Source organism: Canis lupus, chromosome 3 (genome assembly GCF_003254725.2).
Source record: "Canis lupus dingo isolate Sandy chromosome 3, ASM325472v2, whole genome shotgun sequence".
NCBI classification, from domain to species: domain Eukaryota; kingdom Metazoa; phylum Chordata; class Mammalia; order Carnivora; family Canidae; genus Canis; species Canis lupus.
This window is the reverse complement of record NC_064245.1, coordinates 83517908-83545894: the sequence shown is the minus strand read 5'-3', so window position 1 is coordinate 83545894 and position 27987 is coordinate 83517908. Positions and strand designations below refer to the sequence as shown.

The window sequence follows — 27987 nt, the reverse complement described above, 5'->3', positions numbered from 1 at the left end:
AAATTCCTTTTTACCATTGCCATTGTCATCCTCTTTCCTTTTGAAATTGATCTTTCCCTTTGTTTATATCAGTCTCTAATTTTTTTCTTTTTCTTCTTCTCTTAGTTCTATATGTCTGTATGTATTAAGGCATGTCCTTGTTTTTCAAGTCCACATATATGTGCACCTTTCCTTCTGACATTGTGGTAGAACCCCAGTAAGAAAGTATTTTAGGGACGTCTGGGTGGCTCAGCGGTTGAGCATCTGTCTTCGGCTCAAGGCGTGATCCCACGGTCCTGGGATCGAGTCCCACATCAGGCTCCTTACATGGAGCCTGCTTCTCCCTCTGCCTATGTCTCTGCCTGCCTCTCTCTCTGTGTCGCTCATGAAAAAATAAATTAAATCTTAAAAAAAGAAAGTATTTGAATCTTCCTTTATATTTGTGTTACTTTTGGCAAGTTAAGGTTAGAAATATGGCCACATATTGACTTCAGTAAGAATGACCCTGAGGCTCAAGCTAGGAGAACTGGGCTGCACTACTGGTTGATGAGAGAGTGGACATTTGTCTGCTTATTCTGAGTATTTCATGGTCTGGCCTCTGCTAAAGTTCACCTGCTGCAGATACCCTGGCTAGTTTCCATTCACCTGTCCACTTTTTAATCTGTTACTGTGGTTTCTGTGGCTGCTAAACTTGTTCTCAACATGATGGTCATCTTGCTGGTTCAAGGAGGGTGATTTTTCTCCCTCTTCAGCGTCAACTGTATTCTCTCTGTTAGTTTCTTATAGATCTCTAAGTGTGATGATCATTTTACTTTATCACCAAGAGACTAGTCTTTTTCATTTCCTTAGAGCCCCCACCATAAGAATCCTAATTCCTATCTCTTGGGCTGTTATAAAGGTGACAAAGAATCTCTTCTTAACTAAACTTTAGTTTGGTTCCTCTGAACCCTCTTGTCAACTGGACCTTGACTTTTGGATGTCTATGTCCGTCTTTGTATGAGCCAATTTCAGCAAAAATCCTGCTTAGTGAGTGTAGAGCGAACCCTCCACCCTTGATATCTGACCATACTATCTGATTATCTGATCAAATTCCTTATCCTGCATGATTCCTCAGGTGACATTGATCACCCTGGTCTGCCTTTACCAAGAATCCTTTGACGTTTACTTAACCAGAATCCCCCTCATCCCTAAAATTTCCTCTTAGTAATTTTCTCTCCACTGATACCTCATCCTGCTTCTTGGCTAGAAGAATTTATTTATTTATTTTTGTTATGTTTGGAATTGAGGCCAATTCTATCCTGGGGTATCTTTTCCTGTCTTGCAGTAGTTTCTGAGTACTATTTTTACCATTTTAACTACCTTTGAGCTCTGTTTTTCCTTTTTCAAAAGAGGATACTTGTATAATACTTTATATGATTGTATCCAAAGATATCCTCTACATTTAGTCAACCATAATGGAGAAACTAAGCCTCTCAATTACCTCAGGGTAATTTTGCAGTCCCCATGAGACAATCTGTGGTTGTTCATCTTTCTCTCTCCTCTAGGTTTTGACTTGTGCGCTGAATCTTATTGATCTAGGCCTAGCGATTCTTTCAGTTGTAGGAATAGAACTGCTATGGCTATTTTTAGCAGAAAGAGGTTTAATGTAAGGATCTAGTGCTTGGAAAATCTTTGGAAGTGCTGTAGGTTTCAGATGTAGGCCAGGCCTTTGAGAATGACCTCCACCACAAGCATACTTAACTGGCTCTCAGGGTACTTGCTCCTTTTGCCAGGAATGTGGGGAATCAGAAAGCTGCCGCTGGAACTATATCCTCAGGAACACACCACCTTGGCTGTGATTTAGGACCAGCTTCCTGACTTCTTCTACTCCTACTTACATGAGGCCTGGGGTGGGCATAAAATTCTGCCACAGTAAATAAACCCTAATATTTCCATGGCCATATTTGCAACAGCAAATCCAAAGCAGGAGGAAGATCTCCACCTCATCCTCACCTTCTAAAAGTTCATGAGAGGGCTTCTAACTTAGTGCAAAGTAGTTTATATCCAAAGTCTCTCTTCAAGGGAGTCCGAGGAATGTAGCTTTTTATCTGTCTGCAGTAGAAGAAGGGCATTGGAATGAACGGTGAATGAGCTGATCCATCAGAGCACATCAAAAGCTCATGTCAAATATCAGGATTATAATTTTGGTTTTCACTTGGATTCCAGAATTCCAAAGGTGTGGCTGAAGAGTAGGATATATTCTTTGCAAGTGAAAGTGTTATCTCCCATGGGACCCCCATCTCCAAGCTACGGCTCATTGAATTAGGGAAGAATCTCTAAGCCAGGCTAGTGGATTCATTGTTTTATGAGTAGCTAATTAGACTCTTTCTGTTGGGATGTTGAGCTAAGACACAGAGAAGGAGGTTTGACTAGGAGACCCAGGCTAACAGAATAGACGCTGAGGTCCCTATTATAGGTCATGTATAAGATGAATAAACAGAGAAGCTTAGGAAGAGAAACAAAGAGGACAGAGCACGTAAACAGAGATAGAGACAGGCCCCTGAGAAACAGAAAGGGAAGACTCAGTTTTTAAATTTACAATTTCCAGAGAGGCCCTGATATATTTAGTTTTCTGACTTTGGATGCTCAAAGGATGCCTATTATTTCCTTGCAGTAACCCCGTCCCCCATTTTTCCTGAGCTAGTTTGATTTTATGTTCCTCAAGATAGAAAGTTGACTAAAGTAAAAATGTACAAATTTTGTATTACATATATTTATTTATTTATTCATCTATTCATTCATTTCTTTATTTATTTTTTAAGATTTTATTTATTTATTCACAAGACACACACACACAGAGGCAGAGACACAGGTAGAGGGAGAAGCAGTCTTCATGCAGGGAGCCCCACGTGGGACTCCATCCCGGGTCTCCAGGATCACACCCTGGGCTGAAGGTGGCGCTAAACCACTGAGCCTACCGGGGCTGCCCGTATTACGTTTATTTAAATATTTTTTTTCATTTATTTAAATATTAACATTTTGTTATGGGAAAACTGCTTGCATATATCATTCTCCTCCATTTTCCAGCTTCTTTTCTCCGTACTCCCAAAGAGAGGGGGAGATTATCGTTGGCTGAGAGAAATTTAGGTCAATCTACGTTAGTGACATCTGTGACAGAGGTGATAGTGGCTATATGGGGGAGAAAGATTTGGGCCATTTGAAAAACTCACTCTTGGTAGCAGATGCAGGTGAGGGAAAAGCAGAGAAAAGCAGAGGAATATTGATGCTTGGGTGGATTACAGTGGGTTTGAAGTATTTTGTAACAATTTTGATTGTTGTGCTATTTTTCTTTGAATGGAGTGTTCTGATTGAACCACATGTGTCTGCAGATTTATAAGAACTGCATCCACAAAGATCACATGGTTTTATGGAAATGTTTCTGGCATATTTTGGCTATAGGTTAATATTGAGATATAATATTTACACACACACACACACACACACACACACACACACGGTCATGTCAGTGTTCTGTTGAAGGTAACAAGAATATTTGGGAAGTCCCTCTATCCCTCCCTTTCCATCCATGGAACACTGATATCGCATTGCCATGGTGACAGATTGTGGGGAGCATTTGCCTAGAAGGTATTTTGTGGTCTATCTACAATGATGTAGACTGTTTTGCAAGAGATGCCTGGTTCAAATAACTAAGCTGGATTTGTCTGTAAACAAGATTAAGTTCCACAATAATCATGAAAACAACATTTTCAGTAGGAGTTAATTGTGGCTTGGATAGGTATAAATGTTAGTGACTGGAACAGATGAGCATATCCTTTTAAGATAAATGCTTGTACGAACAATGAGCAAGTACATCTAAAAACCATTTCATGGGAAATTTTTTTCATTGACTCATTGCCTGGTTTTAACAACATGCAGAAAAATACTTTCACCCTGCACCTTGCAAATAGTCATTGGGAATGGTTCATTGTCCTTTGCCTGGCAAAGAGACAATGTGCTTTGAAGTAAAAAAACAAAAACAGAAACAAAAACAAAAGACCCCTAAACCAAAAAGCCTGATTCCTCTCTCTTCTGTGTGGAGCACACCATATTTCTAAAAATGCAAACCTTTCTTTATGTCTTAGGGCAAAAAACATACTTAGGCCCATCTGTGGTGTCAATTGCGAAGAAACCTCTGCCGGGAGGAGGGCTTTCAGAGCTTCTGGAAGGCTAAAGGTAGAGGTATTATTCGCTGCCTGGTTAGAGTTGTGGTTTTTTCCAACCTTGCATGCTGTTGGGTTTGGTTCAAGAAACAAGAGATTGGCGTGTTGGGAATAACCTCTTGTAGGATAATTAGTTATTTTGAAAGGGCAATGGAGACAGCATAGCAAGGTGTTTTTTTATTTGTATTATAATTTTTAACATAGAGAATGTCATTGACAGCTGAATTCCCAGGAACAGTGAAGAGCCTATGACAACATTCTGCTCGTGTGCCTAGTGAGATTTGCTAAGATTTGTATCTGGTGTTGTGGTGGATTGCAAATGGCTTCAAACTACTTTAATTTAGTCATTTTGGCATTTGTGCTGTTTTGTCTTGAATGGGGTGTTCTGATTGGACCACACATGTCTCCAGATTATAATGGCCAAATCTACAAAGACTATAATGCTTCTGCTTGCCCTTTTTCTTTCTTTCTTTCTTTCTTTCTTTCTTCTTTCTTCTTTCTTTCTTTCTTTCTTTCTTCTTCTTTCTTTCTTTCTTTCTTTTTCTTTCTTTCTTTCTTTTTTTTTCTTTCTTTCTTTCTTCTTCCTGTCCTGCCCTTCGTCTTCATGACCGTGACCTGCCTTCCGTCCATTCCTTGCCTTTCTTCTTTCTTTCTCTTTCTCTTCGTTCGTTCGTGGCTGTCTTGTCTTTCCTTCTCTCTCTCTTCCGTCCTCCTTCCTTCCTTCCTTCCTTCCTTCCTCCTTCCTTCCTCCTCCTTTCTTTCTCTTTCTTTCTTTCTTTCTTTCTTTCTTTCTTTCTTCTTTCTTTCTTTCTTCTTTTTCTTTCTTTCTTCTTTTCTTTCTTCTTTCTTTCTTTCTTTCTTCTTTCTTTCTTTCTTCTTCCTTCTCTCTCTTCCTTCCTTCCTTCCTTCCTTCCTTCCTTCCTTCCTTCCTTCCTTCCTTCCCTCTTTCCTTCCTTTTTGCTAAATTCCTGGTAGAAAACAGAAATTGAATCATATTTTGAAGATGGTTTAATGATGGGGCTATTTACAGACATGTGGGCAGAGTTAAGGGTCCTGAGTGAGACTGAAATGCTTCAGAACTAACAAGTGGGGGCTGTTGTACCCTGGATCTCGAGGGCCGGGTTGGAGTTCACAGATCCTGAGCTGGCTGTGGAGCAAGGCTGGCCCTATAGAGCCTGGAGTCCCAAGAAGATCTAAAAGGAGGTTTCTGGAATAAGCTGAAATCCAGAGCAAGACAAAGAGTCCAAACCAATGAGACAGTCTGGAGGGAATTAGAAGAGTCAGAAACAAGATAGGCTATGAAGGGATAGAGTTTCGACATTTTATTTCAGTTATAAGGTGGGAGGGGTTCTGGGGAGAGTTTCTTGGTCCTTGTAGGCTAGAAATGGTAAATGTTTATAGGATGCCTGCAGCCAGTCCTATGTATTGCTTTGCAGTATGCTGACTGTATCACATATCCCTATGATTTCTTGCTGTGGATCCCATTTTGATGGCCTGCTTTTTTCTCCAGTTTTGTCCCTCATTAAGAATGAACATAGATTAAGAAAGTTACTGACCTTTGTTCCCAAAGTCTTTGGCCATCTCACCAAAGGGCCTGTGTATTGGGAGGTAGAATGAAATGGTGGGTCACAATGCCACTTGCTGTACAAGAAACCCCTGAATTTCAGGAGCTGAACATTATATTACATTCATTTCTTTATTCTACTATAGTCTAATGGAGGTAGGGTGGCTCTCCTCCATCTGTTTGCTGTATCTTCTGGGACAGGTGACTGCCAGTATGACCATAGAAACATATGAGGTATCATATGGGATGTTTTAAGCATAGGTAGGGAAAATAACTATGTAATTCCCATTTCATTCCACTGGCTGGAACTCAGCCAAATGGTCTCAAACCAGCTGCAAGGGAGTTTGGAAAATGCAAATTTTCTGGATATTCTGGAAGAGGAAACAGTGGATCACCGCCATAATCACAGGCAGAGAAAAGCCCAGGAGCCTGACAAAAACTCAGGAAGAAAACATCCTTCTACAAGAACTATCATGTATGTGACTTTGACATCTTTTAATAAAGTCCTAATCCATTGATGGCAGTCCCTTGGGAGTCAGGAGTTAGGGCTCAGAAAGTAGCAGCTTAAGTAGTCTAGGATAACTAAATAACAGTAGCTGGGACTATGATGCTGACTGACTACTGAAAAGGGAAAAGTGGGTTAAGAACAATCACACTGCTGAAACTCTAGTCTGGAAACTGATCTGTAGACAAGACGGATAAGTAGACGAAAATTAATTTCAAGAATCCAAACTAGATAGACATAATATGGTGATTTCTAGGAAAATTGAGATGAGGTTAGACTGTTTGGAATAGAAGGCAACAAGAGTGCCTTTTGATGTGTTGACATGAATTCCAAGCAGAACTGTCCTGGCAATGCTTCGAGAAGCGGCTGGGGAGACATAGCCATGGTCATTAAAGCCATGGAAGCAGGTGAATTCCATGGAACTGAATGAAGCATAGCTACAGAAGGAGGAAAGAAAGAGATCTAGAACTGAGTTTGGGGGAAGATATGTGGGCAATGCAAAAACACCTGTGGCTTATCATAGGTTCTGGTTATAAGAGAATCAGAAATGAAAATGAGAATAGTTTCAGTAAATCAAGGTTTTAAAATTGTTACCATTTTTCCCCATTTTAACCCTTTTTTATTTTTTAAAGACTTTATTTATTCATGAGAGACATACAGAGAGAGAGAGACGGAGACATAGGCAGAGGGAGAAGCAGGCTCCCTGCAGGGGCCCTGATGCGGGGACTGGATCCAGGACCCTGGGATCATGCCCTGAACTGAAGGCAGGACACTCTACCACTGAGCCACCCAGGACCTCCCTAGTCCTTCCTTTTTACTGACAGCTTTCTCTCTTTTGTTTTTCTTAACATTTGGGACACATGATACCTGTTTCTTTTTCAGGGTGAAACAATTGATATTTAATGTACGAAATAGCTTGATATACTCAGTAAAGTAAAACAACGACTTGCTTTATTCTCTTATCCTAATGCAAATGGTTATTTTACAAAGCTTGATCTATAACCTGTGCCTTCGTCTGTATCTATATTAAAACTAGAGATATCTAATACTAAGAAAAATCACATTCTCATATGTGCTTAATACCCTACTAATGGAACTGTTTTTAATTTTACCAAAGTACTTGGCTCTTTCTAACCAGTCCTTTAAATAATCACCATTTTATTAAAAATAACTAGATAAGTCATGACAATAAAGCAGGCTTGTGAAATGGATTTCTGCCTTGAGATGTTCATTTGCTTGCATGACTTTAACCTATCTTGAAGGCAGATTAATAACCATTAGCAAAAGAAAAGTAAAACAATTAATGAATTTAAACAGATGATGATATAGCCAAAATGTGTGTGGTAGGAAGCAGACGGGACTGGTACTCAAGAGGAGATAATTTTGAGACACTTCATTTCTCTTGGTATGTTGCATAACGGAGAGACTCTTTCATGATAGATTTTGATGAATTGAAATCCTCTTAGTTTAAAACCTCTGATAGGAATGCACAAGTGGGCTTCTTTAACTACAGACTGATGATATCTCTTGGTTTTTCTACAGAAAAAATATCAGTAAGGATTTAATAAAAAGAAGATTAAAAAGTATTTTCTGACACAAGTGTTTTAAGAGAATGTGAGAGAAACGGGGTCAGGCCGAGAGAAAAGCAACCTTTCATTACTCCACAAATTTGAAACGTTTCCTGAGGTATGTGAAAAATGAGTAGAATTACTGTATTTTTAATGAAAGCAGATTGATGTTTGAATGTTTTGTGATAGTATTAGCTGGAAATTTTCCCTGAAGGTTTTCTAATATATGCGCGTATGTATGTGTGTGTGTGTGTGTGTGTGTGTGTGTGTGTGTGTTTGTGTTATGTAAAAGGTTTTAAAAGAGTGGGATTTAGTCACCACTGTTAAATTAAACATTATAAAAAGATACTTTGCTCACTAGTAAAGGAACATAGTTTCTTCTTTTGATTTCCATATATGCCCAAAAATATGACAGAGAGCAATGCAAGGCTCAGGTAACGTTGGAAACAGAATGTGATCTGTTCAGACTGTTATTTTATGATTTGCTTTTGTACTTAACAAGTATTTAACATTCCCAAGAGTGACTCCAGCTCTAATTCTGAGAGTCCAAACCTTGTGTAAGAGTTCTTGGTTAGTTAACATGAAAGCAGACAGTTGAGAACGTTTATGTAAACTGATTTAAAAAGTGTGCTTTGAAATACCTTCCAATAATGAGTTAGAAACATAGATATAGATGTAGTATCTATAGATCTATGTTTTGTATCTATAATTTTGCCTTCAGATTAAATGGCTTAATTTTCTTATTTTTCCTTTCTGGCCTGGATGTTAATAGAAAGGCAATTAATAAAGAAACCCTTTGGCCTTGGATGTTAATAGGAAAGTGTAATAAAGAAACCCTTTGGCCTTCCCTGACTATCTTAGTTGACTAGAAAGTTGAGCGTGCCACTGAGCAGGAAGGAGCAACCGTGGCAAAGGTGATTTGTACAGTACAAGTACAAAGATTTCTGGAGGGGAGTACAAGTCTCGGGATGTGAACCATTCCAGTTTGGAGAAGCTGCTTCAAAGGCATCTTTGAGGAAAGAAGGAGAAGGAAGGATCCAGGCAGGAGTTGAAGGCTATTAGATGGAGGGAAGCATATGAAGGGGAGACTGGAGCTTTGGATCTCATGCGAGTGGCTGAAGGAACTGGCATCTGTTTCAGAGGGTACATGAAAGATCAGAGATAGAGAAACTAAGGAAAGCCACCTGTGACTTGACATTGTATATTACACTTTCAAAATTTAGGAAGGTTTTGGAGGAACATCTAAGCTTATATGTTACTTCATGGATCAGGAAACTGAGGGTAAATTTAGAATTTGGGCTTGACCCTGGGTTCTACTGGAAGATTTCACTTTGCAGTATAGAATTAGGGTTGAAGGCATAGACCATCTGATAAAGTGTTTCCGTGTATCCTGCACCTGGTTAAGATCAGCACTTGTGCCCCTAACTAAAACCAATGGAAGACAGAAGAAGATAAACTCAAAGAATTTCCGCATTGAAAACTTGTATATGGGACTTTCAAATGATAACGAGATCCCTAGAGAGCAAGAGGCCATAGAAAAACAAGGAGTAACCGGTTGTCTGAACTTCTTACATTGTTCAGATTCAGCCTGATGCTTGATTGCTGGGCCCCGCACGGATTCTGGGAGTTCTGGTTGAGTGTGGGTGTGGAGCCAGGCTTTACAAATCTATAGGATGAGAAGAGAAAGATCAGGAATTTGATATCCGTGGGTAATGCTGAATTGGAGAGCTCACACAGACAGAAGGCACTAAAGATATTGGTCTGAGCAGTAGAAACGAGTATTTGGCAACCGGGTAGAAGCAAGATGCCTGCCACAGGTCCAAAGAGGCTAGTTTAGCTGGAAGATGGTGGGTTGATTGTAGTTTGACTTTCCAGAGGCTTTCAGAGAAGAGCCTGATACCACAGCAGAAGGTGAGAGAAATCTTTAAGGTGCTGAACCAGTTTGGACTCTGTTGTCTGGGACCATTTAATGGAAGCTGAGTTGTGAGATGGGGGAATGTGGCAGCAAATAAGGATCTTAAGGTTTTGTTTGATGCTTGCCTTGGGAAATGTCCTCTCGCCCACTGTATAGGCATGAGTCAAGGTGGTTAGAGAACAAGATAGTGACTGGGATGAACTGTGGACTCTGCTTTTCATTCAGACAACAAATATTTATTGAGCACCGGTTTTGTGGCAGCAATGAGATACAGCTGTGGACATGACAGACAGGGTCCCTGCCTTTACGAGGCTTATTATATTTAAAAAGGCGACAGGCAAGTAGATACCTGAGTAAAAGTAAATGTGCTACTAAAGACAGAAAGAACATCAGATGGAGGAAATTCTTTCAGTAGTAGATGGCTTGAGGAGGCCTATCTGAGAAGATGGTGTTTAAATGGGTGAGAACAATTTTCCATTTGGAGAACTGATGAGAATCCTTCCAGGCATAAGGAAGAGCATAAAGAGAAACCAAGGAAGGAAACATTTCGGGTGTTCTAAGAACTGCCAAAAGGCCGTGTTACTTTATTTCTTTTTGTTGTCCGATTGCTGTGGCTAGGATTTCCAGTACTGTGTTGAGTAGAAGTGGTGAGAGTAGACCTGTCCTGTTCCCTGAAGGAAAGGCTCCCAGTTTTCCCCATTGAGTATGATGTTCACTATGGGTTTTTCATATATGGCCTTTATGACGTTGAGGTATGTTCCCTAAATCTACTCTGTTGAGGGTTTTTATCAGGAACAGATGTTATACTCTGTCAAATGCTTTTTTTTCTGCATCTATTGAAATGATCATATGGTTTTTATTCTTTCTCTTGTTTATTTTTTTAATTTTTTTAATTTTGAGGGGACATTCCTTTCTTTCTTTTTTTTTCTTTTTTTAATTGGAGTTCAATTTGCCAACATATAGCATAACACCCAGTGCTCATCCCACCAAGTTCCCCTCTCAGTGCCCGTCACCCAGTCACTCCCAACCCCCTGCCCACCCGGGGAAAGGGGCTCGCAGGGAGTTGGAGCAGGACCCAGGAGGGCGGGGATGCCTCGGCTCCCCGGACAGTAACAGCAACTGCGCGCCCAGGAGAGTGCGCCGAGCTCCCTAAGGGCTGAGCGCGCACGGCGGACCCGCGGACCCGGAGCAGCTCGGAGGGGCTCGGGCGGCGGCTCCGCGAGGGGGCTGCGCGGCCCCAGGAGCAGCCGCGGGGCTCCGCAGAGGAAGAGGCTCCGGCGGAGGGGGCGCGCGGTTCCAGGAGCAGCTCGGAGGGGTCCGGCGCCCGCGGAGGCTGCGCGGCCCGGGAGCGCGAACCACCGCAGGTCCGGAGCACAGGGGGCGGGACACAGCCAGGATCCCGCCTCCCGGGACAGGCAGAGGCGAGGGCCCAGGAGCGAGGACGCTCCTGGCAGAGCAGATCAGCGGCCGCCGAGCCTCCAGGCCCTGCAGACGGAGTTCCTGCCGCAGCTGAACGGTTTCGACTGCCCCCCAGCTGTTCTCCTGGCTCCTGTGGTAAAACCATGAGCCCTACAGCAAGCACACCAACATGTAACACCTGACAGCACAACGAGCCCAAGACAAGCTAGATGAAACTTCGAGAAGCAAGGACTTGATACACAGAATCAGAAGATACTCCCCGTGGTTCTTTTTTTTTGTTTGTTTTTGTTTTTTTTTTTTTTTTGTTTGTTTTGTTTTGTTTTTGTTTTTGTTTTTTTTGTTTTGTTTTGCTTTTTGATTTGTTTCCTTCCCCCACCCCCTTTTTTTTTCTCCTTTCTTTTCTTTTCTCTTTTTTCTTTTTTTTTCTTTCGTTTTTTTTTCTCTTCCTTCTTTTCTTTTCTCTTTCTTTCTTTCCTTCTTCTCTCTCTCTTTTCTTTTTCCAATACAACTTGCTTTTGGCCACTCTGCACTGAGCAAAATGACTAGAAGGAAAACCTCACCTCAAAAGAAAGAATCAGACAGTCCTCTCCCACAGAGTTACAAAATCTGGATTACAATTCAAGTCAGAAAGCCAATTCAGAAGCACTATTATACAGCTACTGGTGGCTCTAGAAAAAAGATAAAGGACTCAAGAGACTTCAGACTGCGAATTTAGAGCTAATCAGGCAGAAATTAAAAATCAATTGAATGAGATGCAATCCAAACTAGAAGTCCTAACGACGAGGGTTAAGAGGTGGAAGAACGAGTGAGTGACCTAGAAGACAATTGATAGCAAAGAGGGAAACTGAGGAAAAAGAGACAAACAATTAAAAGACCATGAAGATAGATTAAGGGAAATAAACGACAGCCTGAGGAAGAAAAACCTACGTTTAATTGGGGTTCCCGAGGCGCCAAAGGGACAGAGGGCCAGAATATGTATTTGAACAAATTATAGCTGAAAACTTTCCTAATCTGGGAAGGAAACAGGCATTCAGATCCAGGAAATAGAGAGATCTCCCCCAAAATCAATAAAACCGTTCAACACCTCGACATTTAATTGTGAAGCTTGCAAATTCCAAAGATAAGGAGAAGATCCTTAAAGCAGCAAGAGACAAGAAATCCCTGACTTTTATGGGGAGGAGTATTAGGGTAACAGCAGACCTCTCCACAGAGACCTGGCAGGCCAGAAAGGGCTGGCAGGATATATTCAGGGTCCTAAATGAGAAGAACATGCAACCAAGAATACTTTATCCAGCAAGGCTCTCATTCAAAATGGAAGGAGAGATAAAGAGCTTCCAAGACAGGCAGCAAATCAAAAGAATATGTGACCTCCAAACCAGCTCTGCAAGAAATTTAAGGGAGACTCTTTCCCTTTAAGAAGAAGTTCAGTGGAACAGTCCACAAAACAAAGACTGAATAGATATCATGATGACACTAAACTCATATCTCTCAATAGTAACTCTGAATGTGAACGGGCTTAATGACCCCATCAAAAGGCGCAGGGTTTCAGACTGGATAAAAAAGCAGGACCCATCTATTTGCTGTCTCACAAGAGACTCATTTTAGACAGAAGAACACTACAGCCTGAAAATAAAAGGTTGGAGAACCATTTACCATCGAATGGTCCTCAAAGAAAGCAGGGTAGCCATCCTTATATCAGATAAACTAAAATTTACCCCAAAGACTGTAGTGAGAGATGAAGAGGGACACTATATCATACTTAAAGGATCTATTCAACAAGAGGACTTAAAATCCTCAAATATATGCTCCGAATGTGGAGCTCAAATATAAATCAATTATTAACCAAAGTGAAGAAATACCATAATAATACACTTATACTGGTGACTTCAATCTAGCTTTCTATACTCGATAGGTCTTCTAAGCACAACATCTCCAAAGAAACGAGAGCTTTAAATGATACACTGGACCAGATGGATTTCACAGATATCTACAGAACTTACATCCAAACTCAACTGATAACACATTCTCTCAAGCGCACATGGAACTTTCTCCAGAATAGACCACATATTGGGTCACAAATCGGTCTGAACCGATACTTGATTGGACCCCTGCTTTTTAGCAATAATGCCTTGAAATTAGAACACAATCAAACAAAAGTTGAAGACTCAACACGTGGAGAGTTAAGGACCATCCTGCTAAAAGATAAAGAATAACCAGGAAATTAAGGAAGAATTAAAAAGATTCATGGAAACTAATGAGAATGAAGATACAACGTGTCAAAATCTTTGGGATGCAGCAAAAGCAGTCCTAAGGGGGAAATACATCGCAATACAAGCATCCATTCAAAAACTGGAAAGAACTCAAACAAAAAGCTAACCTTACACATAAAGGAGCTAGAGAAAAAACAGCAAATAGATCCTACACCCAAGAGAAGAAGGGAGTTAATAAAGATTCGAGCAGAACTCAACGAAATCGAGACCAGAAGAATGTGGAACAGATCAACAGAACCAGGAGTTGGTTCTTGAAAGAATAATAAGATAGATAAACCATTAGCCAGCCTTATTAAAAAGAGAGAGAGAAGACTCCAATTAATAACAAGAATGAGAAAGGAGAGATCACTACCAACACCAAGGAAATACAAACGATTTTAAAAATATTATGAAACTATACAATAAATTAGGCAAGATCTAGAAGAAATGGACGCATTCCTGGAAAGGCAAAACTACCAAAACTGGAACAGGAAGAAATAGAAAACCTGAACAGGCCAATAACCAGGAGGAAATTGAAGCAGCATCAAAACCTCCCAAGACACAAGAGTCCAGGGCCAGATGCTTCCCAGGGAATTTTATCAAACGTTAAAGAAGAAATCATATACTCTCTAAAGCTGTTTGGAAAGATAGAAAGAGATGGAGTACTTCCATCTGCTTCTACGAAGGATCACCTTACCAAAACCAGACAAAGACCCGCCAAAAAGGAGAATTACAACCAATATCCCTGATGAACATGGATGCAAAAATTTCAACAAGATACTGGGCAATAGGATCCAACAGTAATTGAAAATTATTCAACATGACCAAGTAGGATTTATCCCTGGGACACAAGGCTGGTTCAACACCCGTAAAACAATCAATGTGATTCATCATATCAGCAAGAGAAAAACCAAGAACCATATGATCCTCTCATTGGATGCAGAGAAAGCATTTGACAAAATACAGCATCCATTCCTGATCAAACTCTTCAGAGTGTAGGGATAGAGGGAACAATTCCTACATCTTAAAAGCCATCTATGAAAAGCCCACAGCAAATATCATTCTCAATGGGGAAGCACTGGGAGCTTTTCCTAAGATCAGGAACAAGACAGGGATGTCCACTCACCACTGCTGTTCAACATAGTACTGGAAGTCCTAGCCTCAGCAATCAGACAACAAAAAGACATTAAAGGCATTCAAATTGGCAAAAAAGTCAAACTCTCCCTCTTCCGATGACATGATACTCTACATAGAAAACCCAAAGTTCCACCCAAGATGCTAGAACTCATACAGCAATTCGGTAGCGTGGCAGGATAAAAAATCAATGCCCAGAAGTCAGTGGCATTTAACACTAACAATGAGACTGAAGAAAGAGAAATTAAGGAGTCAGTCCCATTTACAATGTGCACCAAAGCATAAGATACCTAGGAATAAACCTAACCAAAGATGTAAGGATCTATACCCTCAAAACTATAGAACACTTCTGAAAGAAATTGAGGAAGACACAAAGAGATGGAAAATATGTCCATGCTCATGGATTCAGAATTAATATTGTGAAAATGTCAATGTTCCAGGCAATACACGTTTAATGCAATCCCATCAAAATACCTGGACTTTCTTCAGAGAGTTAGAACAAATTATTTTAAGATTTGTGTGGAATCAGAAAAGACCCGAATAGCCAGGGGAATTAAAAAGAAACCATCTAGTACGCACAATGCCAGATTTCAGTGTACTTCAAAGCTGTGGTCATCAAGACAGTGTGGTACTGGCACAAACAGACACATAGATCAGTGGAACAGAATAGAGAACTAGATGGACCCTGAACTTTATGGGCAACTAATATTCGAAAAGGAGGAAAGACCATCCATTGAAGAAAGACAGTCTCTTCAATAAATGGTGCTGGGAAAATTGGACATCCACATGCAGAAGAATGAAACTGAACCTCTCTTGCACCATACACAAAGATAAACTCAAAATGGATGAAAGATCTAAATGTGAGACAAGATTCCATCAAAATCCTAGAGAAGAACACAGGCAACACCCTTTTGAACTCGGCCATAGTAACTTCTTTGCAAGATAGCATCCACGAAGACAAAAGAAACAAAAGCAAAAATGAACTATTGGGACTTATCAAGATAAGAAGCTGTGCACAGCAAAGGATACAGTCAACAAAACTCAAAGACAACCTACAGAATGGGAGAAGATATTTGCAAATGAATATCAGATAAAGGGTGTTTCCAAGATCTATAAAAAACTTATTAAACTCAACACCAAAGAAACAAACAATCCAATCATGAAATGGGCAAAAGACATGAACAGAAATTCACAGAGGAAGAATAGACATGGCCAACATGCATATGAGAAAATGTTCTGCATCACTGCATCAGGAAATACAAATCAAAACTACAATGAGATCCCCACTCACACCAGTGAGAATGGGGAAAATTAAGAAGGCAGGAAACCACAAATGTTGGAGAGGATGCGGAGAAAAGGGAACCCTCTTACACTGTTGGTGGGAATGTGAACTGGTGCAACATCCTGGAAAACTGTGGAGGTTCCTCAAACAGTTAAAATAGATCTCTACGACCAGCACTGTACTGTTGGGGATTTACCCCAAAGATACAAATGCAATGAAACGCGACACCTGCACCCGATGTTTTCTAGAGCAATGGCACAGATAGCCAAACTGTGGAAGGAGCCTCGGTGTCCATCGAAAGATGAATGATAAAGAAGATGTGGTCTATGTATACAATGGAATATTACTCAGCTATTAGAAATGACAAATACCCACCATTTGCTTCAACGTGATGGAACTGAAGGGTATTATGCTGAGTGAAGTAAGTCATCGGAGAAGGACAAAAATTATATGGTCTCATCTTGGGGAATATAAAAAGTGAGAAGGGAATATAAGGGAAGGGAGAAGAAATGTGGGAAATATCAGAAAGGGAGACAGAACGTAAAGATCAGCAACTCTGGGAAACGAACTAGGGTGGTAGAAGGGAAGAGGGTGGGTGGGAGTGAATGGGTGACGGGCACTGTGTTATTCTGTATGTTAGTAAATTGAACACCAATAAAAATAAATTAAAAAAAAACTACTTATTTTAGTCATTTTGGCATTTGTGCTGTTTTGTCTTGAATGGGGTGTTGTGATTGGACCACACATGTCTCCAGATTTATATGCCAAATCTACAAAGACTATAATGCTTCTGTTGCCCTTTCTTTTCTTCTTTTCTTCTTTCTTTTCTTTCTTTTCTTTCTTTCTTTTCTTTCTTTCTTTCTTTCTTTCTTTCTTTCTTTCTTCTTTCTTCCTTCCTTCCTTCCTTCCTCTTCCTTCCTTCCTTCCTTTCCTTCCCTTCCTTCCTTCCTTCCTTCCTTCCTTCCTTCTTTTCTTCTTCTTTCTTTTCTTCTTTCTTTCTTTCTTTTCTTCCTTCCTTCTTCCTCTTTCTTCTCTCTCCTTCCTTCCTTCCTTCCTTCCTTCCTTCTTCCTTCCTTCCTTCCTTCCTTCCTTCCTTTCCTTCCTTCCTCTTTCTTCCTTTTGCAATTCCTAGAAAACAGAAATTTGAATCATATTTTGAAGATGGTTTAATGATGGGGCTATTTACAGACATGTGGGCAGTTAAGGGTCCTGAGTGAGACTGAAATGCTTCAGAACTAACAAGTGGGGGCTTGCCCTGGATCTCGAGGGCCGGGTTGGAGTTCACAGATCCTGAGCTGGCTGTGGAGCAAGGCTGGCCCTATAGAGCCTGGAGTCCCAAGAAGATCTAAAAGGAGGTTTCTGGAATAAGCTGAAATCCAGAGCAAGACAAAGAGTCCAAACCAATGAGACAGTCTGGAGGGGAATTAGAAGAGAACAAGATAGGCTATGAAGGGATAGAGTTTCGACATTTATTTCAGTTATAAGATGGGAGGGGTCTGGGGAGAGTTTCTTGGTCCTTGTAGGCTAGAAATGGTGAAATGTTTATAGGATGCCTGCAGCCAGTCCTTGTATTGCTTTGCAGTATGCGACTGTATCACATATCCCTATGATTTCTTGCTGTGGATCCCATTTTGATGCTGTTTTTTCTCCAGTTTTGTCCTCATTAAGAATGAACATAGATTAGAAAGTATGACCTTTGTTCCCAAAGTCTTTGGCCATCTCACCAAAGGGCCTGTATTGGGAGGTAGAATGAAATGGTGGGTCACAATGCCACTTGCTGTAACAAGAAACCCCTGAATTTCAGGAGCTGAACATTATATACATTCATTTCTTTATTCTACTATAGTCTAATGGAGTTAGGGTGGCTCTCCTCCATCTGTTTGCTGTATCTTCTGGGACAGGTGACTGCCAGTATGACATAGAAACATATGAGGTATCATATGGGATGTTTTAAGACTGTAGAAAATAACTATGTAATTCCCATTTACCACTGGCTGGAACTCAGCCAAATGGTCTCAAACCAGCTGTGAAGGAGTTTGGAAATGCAAATTTTCTGGATATTCTGGAAGAGGAAACAGTGGATCACGCCATAATCACAGGCAGAGAAAAGCCCAGGAGCCTGACAAAAACTCAGGAAGAAAACATCCTTCTACAAGAACTATCATGTATGTGACTTTGAGCATCTTTTAATAAAGTCCTAATCCATTGATGGCAGTCCCTTGGGAGTCAGGAGTTAGGCCTGAGGTAGCAGCTTAAGTAGTTTAGGATAACTAAAACAGTAGCTGGGACTATGATGCTGACTGACTACTGAAAAGGAAAAGGGGTTAAGAACAATCACACTGCTGAAACTCTAGTCTGGAAACTGATCTGTAGACAAGACGGATAAGTAGACGAAAATTAATTTCAAGAATCCAAACTAGTAGACATAATATGGTGATTCTAGGAAAATTGAGATGAGGTTAGACTGTTTGGAATAGAAGGCAACAAGAGTGCCTTTTGATGTGTTGACATGAATTCCAAGCAGAACTGTCCTGGCAATGCTTCGAGAAGCGGTGGGGAGACATAGCCATGGCTTTAAGCCATGGAAGCAGGTGAATTCCATGGAACTGAATGAAGCATAGCTACAGAAGAGGGAAAGAAAGAGATCTAGAACTGAGTTTGGGGGAAGATATGTGGCAATGCAAAAACACCTGTGGCTTATCATAGGTTCTGGTTATAAGAGAATCAGAAATGAAAATGAGAATAGTTTCAGTAAATCAGGTTTTAAAAATTGTTACCATTTTTCCCCATTTTAACCCTTTTTTATTTTTTAAAGACTTTATTTATTCATGAGAGACATACAGAGAGAGAGAGACGGAGACATAGGCAGAGGGAGAAGCAGGTCTGCAGGGGCCCTGATGCGGACTGATCCCAGGACCCCGGGATCATGCCCTGAACTGAAGGCAGACACTCTACCACTGAGCCACCCAGACCTCCCTAGTCCTTCCTTTTTACTGACAGCTTTCTCTCTTTTGTTTTTCTTAACATTTGGGACACATGATACCTGTCTTTTTCAGGGTGAAACAATTGATATTTATATGTACGAAAGCTTGATATACTCAGTAAAGTAAAAACAACCACTTGCTTTATTCTCTTATCCTAATGCAAATGGTTATTTTACAAAGCTTGATCTATAACCTGTGCCTTCGCTGTATCTATATTTAAAACTAGAGATATCTAATACTAAGAAAATCACATTTCTCATATGTGCTTAATACCACTAATGGAACTGTTTTTAATTTTACCAAGTACTGGCTCTTTCTAACCAGTCCTTTAAATAATCACCATTTTATTAAAAATAACTAGATAAGTCATGACAATAAAGCAGGCTTGTGAAATGGATTTCCTGCTTGAGATGTTCATTTGCTTGCATGACTTTAACCTATCTTGAAGGCAGATTAATAACCATTAGCAAAAGAAAAGTAAAACAATTAATGAATTTAAACAGATGATGATATAGCCAAATGTGTGTGGTAGGAAGCAGACGGACTGGTACTCAAGAGGAGATAATTTTGAGACACTTCATTTCTCTTGGTATGTTGCTAACGGAGAGACTCTATGATAGATTTTGATGAAATCCTCTTAGTTTAAAACCTCTGATAGGAATGCACAAGTGGGCTTCTTTAACTACAGACTGAATGATATCTCTTGGTTTTTCTACAGAAAAAATATCAGTAAGGATTTAATAAAAAGAAGATTAAAAGTATTTTCTGACACAAGTTGTTTTAAGAGAATGTGGAGAAACGGGGTTCAGGCGAGAAAAGCAACCTTTCTTACTCCAAAAATTTGAAAAGTTTCCTGAGGTATGTGAAAATGAGTAATTACTGTATTTTTAATGAAAGCAGATTGTGTTTGAATGTTTTGTGATAGTATTAGCTGGAAATTTTCCCTGGAAGGTTTTCTAATATATGGCGTAGATGTATGTGTGTGTGTGTGTGTGTGTGTGTGTTTGTGTTTATGTAAAAGGTTTAAAAGAGTGGGATTTAGTCACCACTGTTAAATTAAACATTATAAAAAAGATACTTTGCTCACTAGTAAAGGCAACATATATTTTCTTTTGATTTCCATATATGCCCAAAAATATGACAGAGAGCAATGCAAGGCTCAGGTAACGTTGGAAACAGAATGTGATATGCTTGTTTTATGAGTAGCTAATTAGACTCTTTCTGTTGGGATGTTGAGCTAAGACACAGAGAAGGAGGTTTGACTAGGAGACCCAGGCTAACAGAATAGACGCTGAGGTCCCTATTATAGGTCATGTATAAGATGAATAAACAGAGAAGCTTAGGAAGAGAACAAAGAGGACAGAGCACGTAAACAGAGATAGAGACAGGCCCCTGAGAAACAGAAAGGGAAGACTCAGTTTTTAAATTTACAATTTCCAGAGAGGCCCTGATATATTTAGTTTTCTGACTTTGGATGCTCAAAGGATGCCTATTATTTCCTTGCAGTAACCCCGTCCCCCATTTTTCCTGAGCTAGTTTGATTTTATGTTCCTCAAGATAGAAAGTTGACTAAAGTAAAAATGTACAAATTTTGTATTACATATATTTATTTATTTATTCATCTATTCATTCATTTCTTTATTTATTTTTAAGATTTTATTTATTTATTCACAAGACACACACACACAGAGGCAGAGACACAGGTAGAGGGAGAAGCAGTCTTCATGCAGGGAGCCCCACGTGGGACTCCATCCCGGGTCTCCAGGATCACACCCTGGGCTGAAGGTGGCGCTAAACCACTGAGCCACCGGGGCTGCCCGTATTACGTTTATTTAAATATTTTTTTTCATTTATTTAAATATTAACATTTTGTTATGGGAAAACTGCTTGCATATATCATTCTCCTCCATTTTCCAGCTTCTTTTCTCCGTACTCCCAAAGAGAGGGGGAGATTATCGTTGGCTGAGAGAAATTTAGGTCAATCTACGTTAGTGACATCTGTGACAGAGGTGATAGTGGCTATATGGGGGAGAAAGATTTGGGCCATTTGAAAAACTCACTCTTGGTAGCAGATGCAGGTGAGGGAAAAGCAGAGAAAAGCAGAGGAATATTGATGCTTGGGTGGATTACAGTGGGTTTGAAGTATTTTGTAACAATTTTGATTGTTGTGCTATTTTTCTTTGAATGGAGTGTTCTGATTGAACCACATGTGTCTGCAGATTTATAAGAACTGCATCCACAAAGATCACATGGTTTTATGGAAATGTTTCTGGCATATTTTGGCTATAGGTTAATATTGAGATATAATATTTACACACACACACACACACACACACACACACACACACGGTCATGTCAGTGTTCTGTTGAAGGTAACAAGAATATTTGGGAAGTCCCTCTATCCCTCCCTTTCCATCCATGGAACACTGATATCGCATTGCCATGGTGACAGATTGTGGGGGAGCATTTGCCTAGAAGGTATTTTGTGGTCTATCTACAATGATGTAGACTGTTTTGCAAGAGATGCCTGGTTCAAATAACTAAGCTGGATTTGTCTGTAAACAAGATTAAGTTCCACAATAATCATGAAAACAACATTTTCAGTAGGAGTTAATTGTGGCTTGGATAGGTATAAATGTTAGTGACTGGAACAGATGAGCATATCCTTTTAAGATAAATGCTTGTACGAACAATGAGCAAGTACATCTAAAAACCATTTCATGGGAAATTTTTTTCATTGACTCATTGCCTGGTTTTAACAACATGCAGAAAAATACTTTCACCCTGCACCTTGCAAATAGTCATTGGGAATGGTTCATTGTCCTTTGCCTGGCAAAGAGACAATGTGCTTTGAAGTAAAAAAACAAAAACAGAAACAAAAACAAAAGACCCCTAAACCAAAAAGCCTGATTCCTCTCTCTTCTGTGTGGAGCACACCATATTTCTAAAAATGCAAACCTTTCTTTATGTCTTAGGGCAAAAAACATACTTAGGCCCATCTGTGGTGTCAATTGCGAAGAAACCTCTGCCGGGAGGAGGGCTTTCAGAGCTTCTGGAAGGCTAAAGGTAGAGGTATATTCGCTGCCTGGTTAGAGTTGTGGTTTTTTTCCAACCTTGCATGCTGTTGGGTTTGGTTCAAGAAACAAGAGATTGGCGTGTTGGGAATAACCTCTTGTAGGATAATTAGTTATTTTGAAAGGGCAATGGAGACAGCATAGCAAGGTGTTTTTTATTTGTATTATAATTTTTAACATAGAGAATGTCATTGACAGCTGAATTCCCAGGAACAGTGAAGAGCCTATGACAACATTCTGCTCGTGTGCCTAGTGAGATTTGCTAAGATTTGTATCTGGTGTTGTGGTGGATTGCAAATGGCTTCAAACTACTTTAATTTAGGGCAGAGGAGCAAGATGGCGGAAGAGTAGGGTCTCCAAATCACCTGTCTCCACCAAACTACTAAGAAAACCTTCAAATTATCCTGAAAATCTATGAATTCGGCCTGAGATTTAAAGAGAGACCAGCTGGAATGCGACAGTGAGAAGAGTTCGCGCTTCTATCAAGGTAGGAAGACGGGGAAAAAGAAATAAAGGAACAAAGGCCTCCAAGGGGGAGGGGCCCGCGAGGAGCCGGGCTGAGGCCGGGGCGAGAGTCCCCAGGACAGGAGAGCCCCGTCCCGGAGGAGCAGGAGCTGCACCGACCTTCCCGGGGGAAAGGGGCTCGCAGGGAGTTGGAGCAGGACCCAGGAGGGCGGGGATGCCCTCGGGCTCCCCGGGACAGTAACAGCAACTGCGCGCCCAGGAGAGTGCGCCGAGCTCCCTAAGGGCTGCAGCGCGCACGGCGGGACCCGGCGGGACCCGGAGCAGCTCGGAGGGGCTCGGGCGGCGGCTCCGCGGAGGGGGCTGCGCGGCCCCAGGAGCAGCTCGGGGGGCTCCGGCAGAGGAAGAGGCTCCGTGCGGAGGGGGCGGCGCGGTTCCAGGAGCAGCTCGGAGGGGCTCGGGCGGCGGCTCCGCGGAGGGGGCTGCGCGGCCCGGGAGCGCGAATCCACCAGCGCAGGCTCCGGAGCACAGGGCGCCGGGACACAGCCCAGGATCCCGCCTCCCCCGGGACAGGCAGAGGCCGGGAGGGCCCAGGACAGCGAGGACGCTCCTGCCCCAGCTGAGCAGATCAGCGGCCCCGCCCCGGAGCCTCCAGGCCCTGCAGACGGAGTTCCTGCCGCAGCTGAATCCAGGTTTCCAGAGCTGCCCCGCCACTGGGGCTGTTCCTCCTGCGGCCTCACGGGGTAAACACCCCCCACTGAGCCCTGCGCCAGGCAGGGGCACAGCAGCTCCCCCAACTGCTAACACCTGAAAATCAGCACAACAGGCCCCTCCCCCAGAAGACCAGCTAGACTGACAACTTCCAGGAGAAGCCAAGGGACTTAAAGTACACAGAATCAGAAGATACTCCCCCGTGGTTCTTTTTTTGTTTGTTTTTGTTTTTGGTTTTTTGTTTTGTTTTGTTTTGTTTTGTTTTTGTTTTTGTTTTTTTTTGTTTTGTTTTGCTTTTTGATTTGTTTCCTTCCCCCACCCCCTTTTTTTTTCTCCTTTCTTTTTCTTTCTCTTTTTCTTCTTTTTTTTTCTTTCGTTTTTTTTTCTCTTCCCTTCTTTTTCTCTTTCTCTTTTCTTTCCTTCTTTCTCTCCTCTCTTTTTCTCTTTTTCCCAATACAACTTGCTTTTGGCCACTCTGCACTGAGCAAAATGACTAGAAGGAAAACCTCACCTCAAAAGAAAGAATCAGAAACAGTCCTCTCTCCCACAGAGTTACAAAATCTGGATTACAATTCAATGTCAGAAAGCCAATTCAGAAGCACTATTATACAGCTACTGGTGGCTCTAGAAAAAAGTATAAAGGACTCAAGAGACTTCATGACTGCAGAATTTAGAGCTAATCAGGCAGAAATTAAAAATCAATTGAATGAGATGCAATCCAAACTAGAAGTCCTAACGACGAGGGTTAACGAGGTGGAAGAACGAGTGAGTGACCTAGAAGACAAGTTGATAGCAAAGAGGGAAACTGAGGAAAAAAGAGACAAACAATTAAAAGACCATGAAGATAGATTAAGGGAAATAAACGACAGCCTGAGGAAGAAAAACCTACGTTTAATTGGGGTTCCCGAGGGCGCCGAAAGGGACAGAGGGCCAGAATATGTATTTGAACAAATTATAGCTGAAAACTTTCCTAATCTGGGAAGGGAAACAGGCATTCAGATCCAGGAAATAGAGAGATCTCCCCCTAAAATCAATAAAAACCGTTCAACACCTCGACATTTAATTGTGAAGCTTGCAAATTCCAAAGATAAGGAGAAGATCCTTAAAGCAGCAAGAGACAAGAAATCCCTGACTTTTATGGGGAGGAGTATTAGGGTAACAGCAGACCTCTCCACAGAGACCTGGCAGGCCAGAAAGGGCTGGCAGGATATATTCAGGGTCCTAAATGAGAAGAACATGCAACCAAGAATACTTTATCCAGCAAGGCTCTCATTCAAAATGGAAGGAGAGATAAAGAGCTTCCAAGACAGGCAGCAACTAAAAGAATATGTGACCTCCAAACCAGCTCTGCAAGAAATTTTAAGGGGGACTCTTAAAATTCCCCTTTAAGAAGAAGTTCAGTGGAACAGTCCACAAAAACAAAGACTGAATAGATATCATGATGACACTAAACTCATATCTCTCAATAGTAACTCTGAATGTGAACGGGCTTAATGACCCCATCAAAAGGCGCAGGGTTTCAGACTGGATAAAAAAGCAGGACCCATCTATTTGCTGTCTACAAGAGACTCATTTTAGACAGAAGAACACCTACAGCCTGAAAATAAAAGGTTGGAGAACCATTTACCATTCGAATGGTCCTCAAAAGAAAGCAGGGGTAGCCATCCTTATATCAGATAAACTAAAATTTACCCCAAAGACTGTAGTGAGAGATGAAGAGGGACACTATATCATACTTAAAGGATCTATTCAACAAGAGGACTTAACAATCCTCAATATATATGCTCCGAATGTGGGAGCTGCCAAATATATAAATCAATTATTAACCAAAGTGAAGAAATACTTAGATAATAATACACTTATACTTGGTGACTTCAATCTAGCTCTTTCTATACTCGATAGGTCTTCTAAGCACAACATCTCCAAAGAAACGAGAGCTTTAAATGATACACTGGACCAGATGGATTTCACAGATATCTACAGAACTTTACATCCAAACTCAACTGAATACACATTCTTCTCAAGCGCACATGGAACTTTCTCCAGAATAGACCACATATTGGGTCACAAATCGGGTCTGAACCGATACCAAAAGATTGGGATTGTCCCCTGCATATTCTCGGACAATAATGCCTTGAAATTAGAACTAAATCACAACAAGAAGTTTGGAAGGACCTCAAACACGTGGAGGTTAAGGACCATCCTGCTAAAAGATAAAAGGGTCAACCAGGAAATTAAGGAAGAATTAAAAAGATTCATGGAAACTAATGAGAATGAAGATACAACCGTTCAAAATCTTTGGGATGCAGCAAAAGCAGTCCTAAGGGGGAAATACATCGCAATACAAGCATCCATTCAAAAACTGGAAAGAACTCAAATACAAAAGCTAACCTTACACATAAAGGAGCTAGAGAAAAAACAGCAAATAGATCCTACACCCAAGAGAAGAAGGGAGTTAATAAAGATTCGAGCAGAACTCAACGAAATCGAGACCAGAAGAACTGTGGAACAGATCAACAGAACCAGGAGTTGGTTCTTTGAAAGAATTAATAAGATAGATAAACCATTAGCCAGCCTTATTAAAAAGAAGAGAGAGAAGACTCAAATTAATAAAATCATGAATGAGAAAGGAGAGATCACTACCAACACCAAGGAAATACAAACGATTTTAAAAACATATTATGAACAGCTATACGCCAATAAATTAGGCAATCTAGAAGAAATGGACGCATTCCTGGAAAGCCACAAACTACCAAAACTGGAACAGGAAGAAATAGAAAACCTGAACAGGCCAATAACCAGGGAGGAAATTGAAGCAGTCATCAAAAACCTCCCAAGACACAAGAGTCCAGGGCCAGATGGCTTCCCAGGGGAATTTTATCAAACGTTTAAAGAAGAAATCATACCTATTCTCCTAAAGCTGTTTGGAAAGATAGAAAGAGATGGAGTACTTCCAAATTCGTTCTACGAAGCCAGCATCACCTTAATTCCAAAACCAGACAAAGACCCCGCCAAAAAGGAGAATTACAGACCAATATCCCTGATGAACATGGATGCAAAAATTCTCAACAAGATACTGGCCAATAGGATCCAACAGTACATTAAGAAAATTATTCACCATGACCAAGTAGGATTTATCCCTGGGACACAAGGCTGGTTCAACACCCGTAAAACAATCAATGTGATTCATCATATCAGCAAGAGAAAAACCAAGAACCATATGATCCTCTCATTGGATGCAGAGAAAGCATTTGACAAAATACAGCATCCATTCCTGATCAAAACTCTTCAGAGTGTAGGGATAGAGGGAACATTCCTCGACATCTTAAAAGCCATCTATGAAAAGCCCACAGCAAATATCATTCTCAATGGGGAAGCACTGGGAGCCTTTCCCCTAAGATCAGGAACAAGACAGGGATGTCCACTCTCACCACTGCTGTTCAACATAGTACTGGAAGTCCTAGCCTCAGCAATCAGACAACAAAAAGACATTAAAGGCATTCAAATTGGCAAAGAAGAAGTCAAACTCTCCCTCTTCGCCGATGACATGATACTCTACATAGAAAACCCAAAAGTCTCCACCCCAAGATTGCTAGAACTCATACAGCAATTCGGTAGCGTGGCAGGATAAAAAATCAATGCCCAGAAGTCAGTGGCATTTCTATACACTAACAATGAGACTGAAGAAAGAGAAATTAAGGAGTCAGTCCCATTTACAATTGCACCCAAAAGCATAAGATACCTAGGAATAAACCTAACCAAAGATGTAAAGGATCTATACCCTCAAAACTATAGAACACTTCTGAAAGAAATTGAGGAAGACACAAAGAGATGGAAAAATATTCCATGCTCATGGATTGGCAGAATTAATATTGTGAAAATGTCAATGTTACCCAGGGCAATATACACGTTTAATGCAATCCCTATCAAAATACCATGGACTTTCTTCAGAGAGTTAGAACAAATTATTTTAAGATTTGTGTGGAATCAGAAAAGACCCCGAATAGCCAGGGGAATTTTAAAAAAGAAAACCATATCTGGGGGCATCACAATGCCAGATTTCAGGTTGTACTACAAAGCTGTGGTCATCAAGACAGTGTGGTACTGGCACAAAAACAGACACATAGATCAGTGGAACAGAATAGAGAATCCAGAAGTGGACCCTGAACTTTATGGGCAACTAATATTCGATAAAGGAGGAAAGACCATCCATTGGAAGAAAGACAGTCTCTTCAATAAATGGTGCTGGGAAAATTGGACATCCACATGCAGAAGAATGAAACTAGACCACTCTCTTGCACCATACACAAAGATAAACTCAAAATGGATGAAAGATCTAAATGTGAGACAAGATTCCATCAAAATCCTAGAGAAGAACACAGGCAACACCCTTTTTGAACTCGGCCATAGTAACTTCTTGCAAGATACATCCACGAAGACAAAAGAAACAAAAGCAAAAATGAACTATTGGGACTTCATCAAGATAAGAAGCTTTTGCACAGCAAAGGATACAGTCAACAAAACTCAAAGACAACCTACAGAATGGGAGAAGATATTTGCAAATGACATATCAGATAAAGGGCTAGTTTCCAAGATCTATAAAGAACTTATTAAACTCAACACCAAAGAAACAAACAATCCAATCATGAAATGGGCAAAAGACATGAACAGAAATCTCACAGAGGAAGACATAGACATGGCCAACATGCATATGAGAAAATGTTCTGCATCACTGGCCATCAGGGAAATACAAATCAAAACTACAATGAGATCCCACCTCACACCAGTGAGAATGGGGAAAATTAACAAGGCAGGAAACCACAAATGTTGGAGAGGATGCGGAGAAAAGGGAACCCTCTTACACTGTTGGTGGGAATGTGAACTGGTGCAGCCACTCTGGAAAACTGTGTGGAGGTTCCTCAAACAGTTAAAAATAGACCTG

General features: G+C 40.9%; 1 long non-coding RNA gene across 2 annotated transcripts in view; it reads left to right on the top strand.

Moving 5' to 3' along the window:
* Window positions 1-19545, top strand: part of LOC112653749 (uncharacterized) — a 68304-nt gene extending 48759 nt beyond the window's left edge. The window contains exon 5 of one of the 2 annotated variants that reach the window (XR_007409976.1): window positions 19517-19545. This is a non-coding gene — a long non-coding RNA (uncharacterized LOC112653749). Of the gene's footprint in view, window positions 1-7789; window positions 7819-19516 lie in introns of those variants that run through there. The other variant, XR_004814666.2, reaches the window with a different exon arrangement.
* Window positions 19546-27987: the final 8442 nt, after the last annotated feature.